This window comes from Pelobates fuscus, chromosome 5 (genome assembly GCF_036172605.1).
Source record: "Pelobates fuscus isolate aPelFus1 chromosome 5, aPelFus1.pri, whole genome shotgun sequence".
Lineage (NCBI taxonomy): Eukaryota > Metazoa > Chordata > Amphibia > Anura > Pelobatidae > Pelobates > Pelobates fuscus.
The window spans coordinates 22,192,647-22,202,357 of NC_086321.1; positions in this window are offsets into that span (position 1 = coordinate 22,192,647).

Here is a 9,711-nt window from a genome sequence, read left to right on the forward strand (position 1 = left end):
TTTTGCAGACTCGATAGTAGTCTGTGTGGTCATACTTGTTTAGAACGCCAGATGCATTCCACCACCCGGAAGGTTGATCATGTCATCTATTTGTGTCCATTTGTAACATAATTTGGCTTTCACCTGTTCTTTCCTGGGGCTAAGACACTTTATAAAAGTCAAGCTATAGAAATTCTAGGCAAAGTTGGCGAATCCAAATCACAGATTCCCAATCATGTATTACTAATAAAATCTTATTTATGGTATTCTTAGATTCCTTATAAAATCAGAATGTGGTACAACTAAAATCCCAGTGATTCAGGCATGACGTATCTAGTTTTCCAATGTACTGTCGGTTCAATCTTTTTGATATTGTTATTAAATTTTATTTTTAATGGATAAGGTTTTACTTTATCCAGAAAAATATATAAATCTGGAAAGTTGGCATCTACATCAGTGTTATAAATACACCATAAAAATCAATGAAAATAGGACATTTTAAAACCAATAAAAATTGATCATTTTTAAAAAATGACATATTTCAACATCATTAGAAAGGCCTTGAGGGGGTAGGGTATTAAAGTTAAAAATGAGTTTCGTTTCTTCCATTTCAATTTTTTTATTAAAAATCTCCTCCTCACCACTCTTTCTTCACCTCTTTTAAAGCACAAAAAAAATAAGCCTTCTGGATTCTGGTTGTATGATGTTTTAAAATGTAGCAAATAACTGTGAGTTTCGAGGCCTTTATATGGAATCATCTGAAGGTTCTTCATAAAAAAAAGGAGGACACGAGAATAGTTTAAGAAGTATATAATACATTTATAAAAACAAGTTAATTGTACTTTTACTCACATTTGATTTAATTTGTTTGTTCTTTTAAGTCCCTTCTGCATCTTTTGGCACTTTAAGTTTCCCCACACGATAGGAACATACCACAACTAAAAAAAACTTTCAATTAGGTTTAAAAATGAGTTGGTTTGTTTCTATCCAGTTTGCTACACACTGAAAGATTTTTGATACTTTAGAAAAATAATTCTGGCTTACGCCGGTAAAAGGTTCCTTAGTATAGGGTCATCTTTAAGGATGTGCCAATATTTCTGAATTGATTTTACACATTTTCTAAAGGTTTCCATAAAAATTATAGATAAAGGTGATGCCCTTCATATTTGTTGTGGTTTTCACATTCTTATTATAGGTGAGTCATTTCTTTCTTTGGATACTTTTCACCTATTCAACAGACACTTCTAAGTGTTGTCTATTATACTTTAGTCTGATCTCAAGGAATTATTTTTGGGGTCAGGGATGGTTTTAGCATCTCATATATTTTATTGTCTTTAAGTAGCTTATATTTAATTGTCTGTTGGTAGAACATTATTGTGATATTTCTGTTCTTCTTTAGATAATGTCAAGCTTTATTTTCATTATAAAATCAATTTTGTTGGTATTTGTTCAGTTTTTTTTTTTGTTTTTCTTATGTCCATTACCATTGTTTCCAAGTTTTAATTTCATTTAAAAACATACCTTTGGGATCTGTCAGATCCGTGTGAATTAACTGGCTCCGTTCCTCGATTTACCTCTCTTCTCATTTGTAAAAATATATTTTTTAAACACAATCTTCTTTTAAAAAGGTTCCAATGGAAAAAAAAACAAAAATAACAACATTTAAATCTGAAGTGGGGGGGGGGGGGGGGGGCAGTTTAAGGCTTTTTTAATGATTTTTACTCGGGACGGTTCTAATGGTTGGCCTGTTAGATAAAAGATACCCCATGTTTAACCCCTTAAGGACACATGACATGTGTGACATGTCATGATTTACTTTTATTCCAGAAGTTTGGTCCTTAAGGGGTTAATGCCTTCCTCTCTTCTATATTTTAAATTCTTTCCTCCTCTTCTATTTCTCCTTCTTCTAGGGCTCTTTGTAATTTCCCCATATAGCTGTTCTCTTTATGTCTCTTAAAATATTTTGGGTTCTTTGTGACTTCCCCAAGCCTTTCTTTCCTTGAGTTCGTTGATGGTCATCTTTAGTGTTTTTATATTTTCTTATGTTATCTGCTTTGTAATCATTGGTGTCTCTCAAAAAAACAAACAAACAAAAGAAAACAATATATATATATATATATATATATATATATATATATATATACACACATATATATATATATTTTTTTTTATTTTTTTGTGGTTTTTTTCTACAATACTTTTGATTTCCTTTGTTTTTATTTATTATAATTTTATTGTATTTTTCAAAAGTGAAAATAAACAGCACAGACAGTGTCGTGTAAATACATTCCGTGGAAGATGAGCTTCAAAAACATGGTTTCTTCAATATATTAGATGATTTGTATAGATAGCAACCATACAGCACAAGGTAGATCATTACATAACGTTAGGAACCCATAATAATGTCATTGCCTAGCTATTATAGAATACTAGTATTTCTAGATTATACATTTTTGCACTTGTGGTGTTACTTTTGTCTCTATTTTTTAATTTCCTTATCAATTGTTGTTAGATTTTCTTCACTTCTTGAAACTACTTATTCCATTACACTAAAGGAGAATCCATCTAACATTTTGTTCCACGCTTCCATAAAATATGGGTTATCCTTATCATGTTAGGGTTTTTGTAGAATCTCAACCCCTAGGGGTGATTCTTTCCTTTACGTGTTTATTTAAATTGTTTATCTCCCATTTAATCCTCATTTCTCTAATTATTATTTTTTTTCTAAATTAAACCTACATGTTTCTGTATCTATGTAATCATTTTCCAAATGTTTCTCTGCACAGACAGAGAAAACGTCATCAACATTATTCACCATATATTAGTGTATGGGAAGCGGTACAAAAATCACCTTAAAATGTAATACAAAATATGCAAAATAATTAACTCCCTTAATTTGCTCAAAATCACCTGTGTGGGATCCCCTTCCCCCGCACCTATAGAAACATATACAAGTACACTCAAACATTGTAAATGTATTTATTTTAATAAATCATTTATTACCCATAACCAAGAGGAATCGTCCTTCTTTGGCAGTATTCAAGCTGATGATATTGTCAAGCCAGCTTTATTTGGCTCTAAACCATGTGAGGTATCTGGTTATAAATATATAATTACCATTAGTATAGAGTATTACACTATGTGGTTTTTCTTTTCTTTATGGTACCCCCAGAAGTTATTTTCACTACCAAAGAGGGATCAGCACTGTATTAACTATCTCTACAACTTTTACACCAGAGCATAGCATTCTAACTGGCTCTTTGAGACTTTTATTCTATTCAATTGCATGTAGATAGAAACATAGAAACATAGAATGTGACGGCAGATAAGAACCATTCGGCCAATCTAGACTGCCCAATTTTCTAAATACTTTCATTAGTCCCAGGCCTTATCTTATAGTTAGGATAGCCTTATGCCTATACCACACATGCTTAAACTCCCTCACTGTGTTAACCTGTACCACATCAGCTGGAAGGCTATTCCATGCATCCACTACCATCTCAGTAAAGTAATACTTCCTGACATTATTTTTAAAACTTTGCCCCTCTAATTTAATATTAGATCCTCATTTTGTGGTAGTTTTTCTTCTTTTAAATATAGTCTCCTCCTTTACTGTGTTGATTCCCTTTATGTATTTAAATGTTTCTATCATATCCCCCCTGTCTTGTCTTTCCTCCAAGCTATACATGTTAAGATCCTTTAACCTTTCCTGGTAAGTTTTATCCTGCAATCCATGAACCAGTTTAGTAGCCCTTCTCTGAACTCTCTCTAAGGTATAAATATCCTTCTGGAGATACGGTCTCCAGTACTGCGTAAAATACTCCAAGTGAGGTCTCACCAGTGTTCTGTACAATGGCATGAGCACTTTTCTCTTTCTACTGCTAATACCTTTCCCTATACAACCAAGCATTCTGCTAGCATTTCCTGCTGCTCTATTACATTGTCTGCCTACCTTTAAGTCATCAGAAATAATCACCCCTAAATCCCTTTCCTCAGATGTTGGGGTTAGGTCTCTATCAAATATTGTAATATTCTATTATAAGATAAGTATGTATTGTTTGTTCCACCTTTTTTGTTTGTGCAAGTAAGGGATTTTAGGCAAAAAAAACTTCATTCAAGTTTATTCTTTTATCCCAAGTATAGATGATAATTAAAAAAACAAAAAAAAAAGGGAATCATTCCGAAATGTTGTTAAAAATGGATAAATAACAATCTGTTGTATAGTTATATAGTAATCTAGGGTGTAAAATATATATCTTTATATGCTGTTAATCCAAAAAGAAGGCTGAAGTGATTTTGTCAGGATCCTATCCTGACAAACCAGACTTTTTGTTCCGTTTTTTCTGTTCCTTAAAAACCAAGTTCCTACTGATTATGTTTGACCACTAGTGGCTTACGTTGTTCTGAAACGTTCTGAAAATTTACCTTATAATCCTCACCTGCCTGGACTAATTGAACAACCTACGAAAGGCTACACCCAACTAACCCCAGGGCCTTTACATTGAAGTTGATGCCCATCCTGAAACACTTCAGATCCTGGCTCCTGGGAACCAACCTGTGGACTTACCTTCTTTGCTGCAATCATACTTACATCCAAACTTGCACAATACCAGCCTGAACTACTCCTCGATCCTGCTTACTACCAACCCTGCTCAATACCAGCCTGAACTACTCCTCAATCCTGCTTACTTCCAACCCTGCTCAATGTCAGCCTGAACTACTCCTCGATCCTGCTTACTACCAACCCTGCTCAATACCAGCCTGAACTACTCCTCAATCCTGCTTACTTCCAACCCTGCTCAATGTCAGCCTGAACTACTCCTCGATCCTGCTTACTACCAACCCTGCTCAATACCAGCCTGAACTACTCCTCAATCCTGCTTACTACCAACCCTGCTCAATACCAGCCTGAACTACTCCCCAATCCTGCTTACTACCAACCCTGCTCAATACCAGCCTGAACCACTCCTCAATCCTGCTTACTACCAACCCTGCTCAATACCAGCCTGAACTACTCCTCAATCCTGCTTACTTCCAACCCTGCTCAATACCAGCCTGAACTACTCCTCAATCCTGCTTACTTCCAACCCTGCTCAATGTCAGCCTGAACTACTCCTCGATCCTGCTTACTACCAACCCTGCACAATACCAGCCTGAACTACTCCTCAATCCTGCTTACTACCAACCCTGCTCAATACCAGCCTGAACTACTCCTCAAACCTGCTTACTACCAACCCTGCTCAATACCAGCCTGAACTACTCCTCGATCCTGCTTACTACCAACCCTGCTCAATACCAGCCTGAACTACTCCTCAATCCTGCTTACTACCAACCCTGCTCAATACCAGCCAGAACTACTCCTCAATCCTGCTTACTACCAACCCTGCTCAATAAAAGCCTGAACTACTCCTCGATCCTGCTTACTACCAACCCTGCTCAATAAAAGCCTGAACTACTCCTCAATCCTGCTTACTTCCAACCCTGCTCAATGTCAGCCTGAACTACTCCTCGATCCTGCTTACTACCAACCCTGCACAATACCAGCCTGAACTACTCCTCAATCCTGCTTACTACCAACCCTGCACAATACCAGCCTGAACTACTCCTCAAACCTGCTTACTACCAACCATGCTCAATACCAGCCTGAACTACTCCTCAATCCTGCTTACTACCAACCATGCTCAATACCAGCCTGAACTACTCCTCAATCCTGCTTACTACCAACCATGCTCAATACCAGCCTGAACTACTCCTCAATCCTGCTTACTACCAACCCTGCTCAATACCAGCCTGAACTACTCCTCAATCCTGCTTACTACCAACCCTGCTCAATACCAGCCTGAACTACTCCTCAATCCTGCTTACTACCAACCCTGCTCAATACCAGCCTGAACTACTCCTCAATCCTGCTTACTACCAACCCTGCTCAATACCAGCCTGAACTACACTTTATCTTACCCACCTGATTTCTACCAGCCTGATCCATACCTACCTGCATAACATTAATCTGGACTAATATTATTTGGTGTTATTTTCCTGCTTGATCAATACTCCTTCTCATTGGGGGCTGATTAACTACATTTCTCATTTTCCTGTAATCCTGCAACCTATTTGTTCTGTTCTGTTTTTTTGTCCTTCTATTTTAACTTATACTTTTATCTATAGGTTTTCTTATTATTTACTTTCATTCTTGTTTATACTCTTTTTAGGGCATATTGCCTAGGCCCCTTTATTTCTATTTCTCTCTCTCTCTCTTTCCTATAATGTCTATTATAGGATATCCTGTTCATACTATGTCTAAGAGCACAAATAAATGACCTGAAGTCAGCCCTGGCATAAGTCTCCTCTCTGCTCTGCTAAAGTTCATGACAGATTTACAGTTATGCTATAAAAAGAGGGGAAAAACTCTCCTACAGCATGAGTTTGCATTTTAAATCCAATTTGTTTTTTAAAAAATCTATCTTTGGTAAAACAGCCTAAGCAACCTATGCAAGGACATGTTTCATATTTGTACTACTCTAATTTTAAAGAACCTTTTGGAACTGCAGTAGGTGAAATCTCCTTTCTTCCAGTCTAGTTGATGATGTCTGTTCTTTTTGCAGTCCTGCTGATGACGGGTTACTGAAATTTTTTTTTTTCTCGTTATTTATATATATTTGTTAACCAAAAGTTAGCATAAAATAGCTAAAGAAAAAAACTTCTGCTCAGGCAAGTTTTGAGAGTTTTTACAACCAAGTTATTACGCCTTAATATAGAAAGTTGGTTGTCAACTCAAAAATTGGTTAGCCTGTCACCTTCTTTGCCATCTATAGACAATTCACTTATTTTTTGGCAGGCATAAATATTATTTGTGTGAGGGGCAAATAAGGCCGTATAGGAAGTAAAAGGGAAATAAGTCGGTTGAGGTGTGCCGGAACCAACGTCGTGGTAGGCCTGTAATAACAGAGGCCCACCCATAAGTAGTAATGAAAGTATAGAGGGAGTGGAGGATGGGGACATGCGAGTCGCTAAACAACGTGCGGGAAGGAGGAAGGTGAGTAGGGGGGAATATATAGGCACCATGCCCCTCCCACAACTGCAGGTCAAGCCTTTACATTTGTGTGAGGGGCAAATAAGGCCGTATAGGAAGTAAAAGGGAAATAAGTCGGTTGAGGTGTGCTGGAACCAACGTCATGGTAGGCCTGTAATAAGAGAGGGCAAAAATTGGGTACCTCTCAGAAACAAAAACAAACAGCAAAACCTAATTGCCTAGCTGTATGGTAAATGCCGAGCGAGGCACTTAAACCGGCACTCTTAGTTGGGCAGGGGAAGTAAGGTATATTAAACGTGTTGGCCCCCTAGGGTAGACTAAATGTGGGGTAGAGAAGGTAATCAACAGACTGCATGAATAGGTAAAACTTCCTAAGAAAAAGCTGCAAGAAGGACATGGTGGCTGTGGGAAAGTATGTGAGACCCAAGAAACTGTGGAAGCGGAATAGCGGCTCAACAACTAGATTACAAAGTTAAAATGACTAGTGCCCATCAAGTACAGCCTTCCTCACATTTGTGTTTAAACGGTTGATCCAAAAGGCGAAAAACCCAGTTTGAAGCGCTGCCAATTTGCAACAAGCTGGGAAAAAATTCCTTCTTGACCCCATAACGGCAGTCAGATTTTTCTTTGGATCAAGCAGTTATTGCCCTACATTGAAAGGTTGATGCCCGGTTCGTAGTGACAGGCATTTAATAAGTCTGATAGTGAAAGAGATACTTGGATGTTGATGTGAAATCTGTAAATTGAAAATTCCCTGGAACCTGAAACGCCTTGAGTATGCTAATAGTCTGGAATGAGTACATGAAACTGCGTATGAATGGTAAACCTGTACAACATGTGGAGTTGTGCATCGGTTGATGCAAGTTAGAGGTGGCAAAAGAAGCAAAACCAAAATGCAGACAACATAGCTATAGGAACAGTATCGGTATACGCGAAGAAGGAGCCTCAAAGGGGAAGAAGGCCCGAGCATTGGAAAAAAGAGCCAGACGCGAAAAAACAACGACCACACGCTAACCAGGCTGGCAGCCCATGGTCGGGACCCCAAAAGGTGCTGGAATCCTGAATCAGATCCAGCCAAAGTGGTAGATGCCAGTGACCCCAAACTGCCATCCGACACTGCCCCATAGACGACAGCAGTGAAGACAAACGGGAGGCGAAACGGAGAAGTAAGAGCGAACTTGCGGGCCCCAACCAGCAACAGCGTTACCTGTGGAGTGCTGACTAAGAGTTCAGCTGTCCGAAAGGCTGATAGGTAGGAATAGCTGAAGCACCACAGCGTGAAGGGTACCAGACCAAGCCAGAGAGCCCAGGCGGACAATGCCAACGCCTAGCAGCGGAGACCTGCCAGAAAAAATAGACGAATAGGCAGCGCATAAGCGACCTAATGCGTGTGTGTGGGTATGTGCATGTGTGGTGGCATACTAGCTAATACCAAAAGGCGAAGCAATTAAAAACTAGGTTTAGTGATAGGTGAGGCCCTGCTAGATGCCAAGCGGCGTGAGAGGCTCTATGTATGAGTTGGCGCGAGGGGATAACGTGGCCACTGAACGTTGTGGCGGGGTGTTGGCCTCTCGGTGACAGGTAACATAAGATAGAATGGGAGTGACAGGTGAGGCCCTCCCTTTGCCACAATGTGAGGCGACTAACTATGATTTGGCCCGAGGGGCATAGTACCTCAGAGTATGAGGATGGTTGTTGGCCTCGTGGGACCACTAACCTATGGCAAAGAAGCCAAGGGGGGAATTACAAACTAGTGGACCTTAGTACCCTGACAGCCAGCCACAGTTAACTAAGAGGGGAGGGAAGGTAGTGTGAGAGAGGACGGATGTGAGGGGGTGAACGTGAGGGGGTGAACGAGAAAATACTGCAGGGCCGACCGTAACCGATAGCAGAGTAAGCATGGTAGAGTCCAGGCGGACAGGCTGAAAGGAGCAAGCTTGGCAGTAGGCAACAGAAACCGTGGTGGTGTAAACCCCCACAGGGGTCAAGAGACCCATTGGGAGCGTGTGTGTGATTGTGCTTGGGAGTGCTGGCATACTAGCTAAGCCAAACGCAAAACAATTAAAAACTAAGTTTGGTGACAGGTGAGGCCCTGCTAGATGCCAAGCGGCGTGAGAGGCTCTATCTATGCGTTGGTGCGAGGGGATAACGTGGCCACTGAAACGATTGTGGCGGGGTGGCGGCCTCTCGGTGACAGTTAAACATAAGATAGAATGGGAGTGACAGATGAGGCCCTCCCTATGCCACAATGCGAGGCGACTAACTATGATTTGGCCCGAGGGGCGTAGTACCTCCGAGTATGAGGATGGGTGTTGGCCTTGCGGGACCACTAACCTAAGGCGAAGAAGCCAGGGGGAAATTACTACTATCGGACACCTAGTACCCTGACAGCCAGCAACAGCTACCTAAGAGAGGAGGGAAATGCGTGAGAGGGGACGGTAATGAGTGAGAGAAGGGACGTACTGTGTGTAATGAAAAGAAAAAGGGGGCGGGTAAGAGGGAGAAATGTAGGGGCTGACCGTAACTGGAGGGCAGAGTGAGCCCCAGCGGAGTCCAAGTGGTCAGGCTGTAGGAGTCGCAAGGGAAATAGGAACAGAAAAAGAACGCATGCGCATGTATAGCCCAAGGCCAGAACACGTTCCCGGTAACAAAACATAACGCTCCTTCTGGGAAATAACACGGTTATGGCGGGCAGACATAGT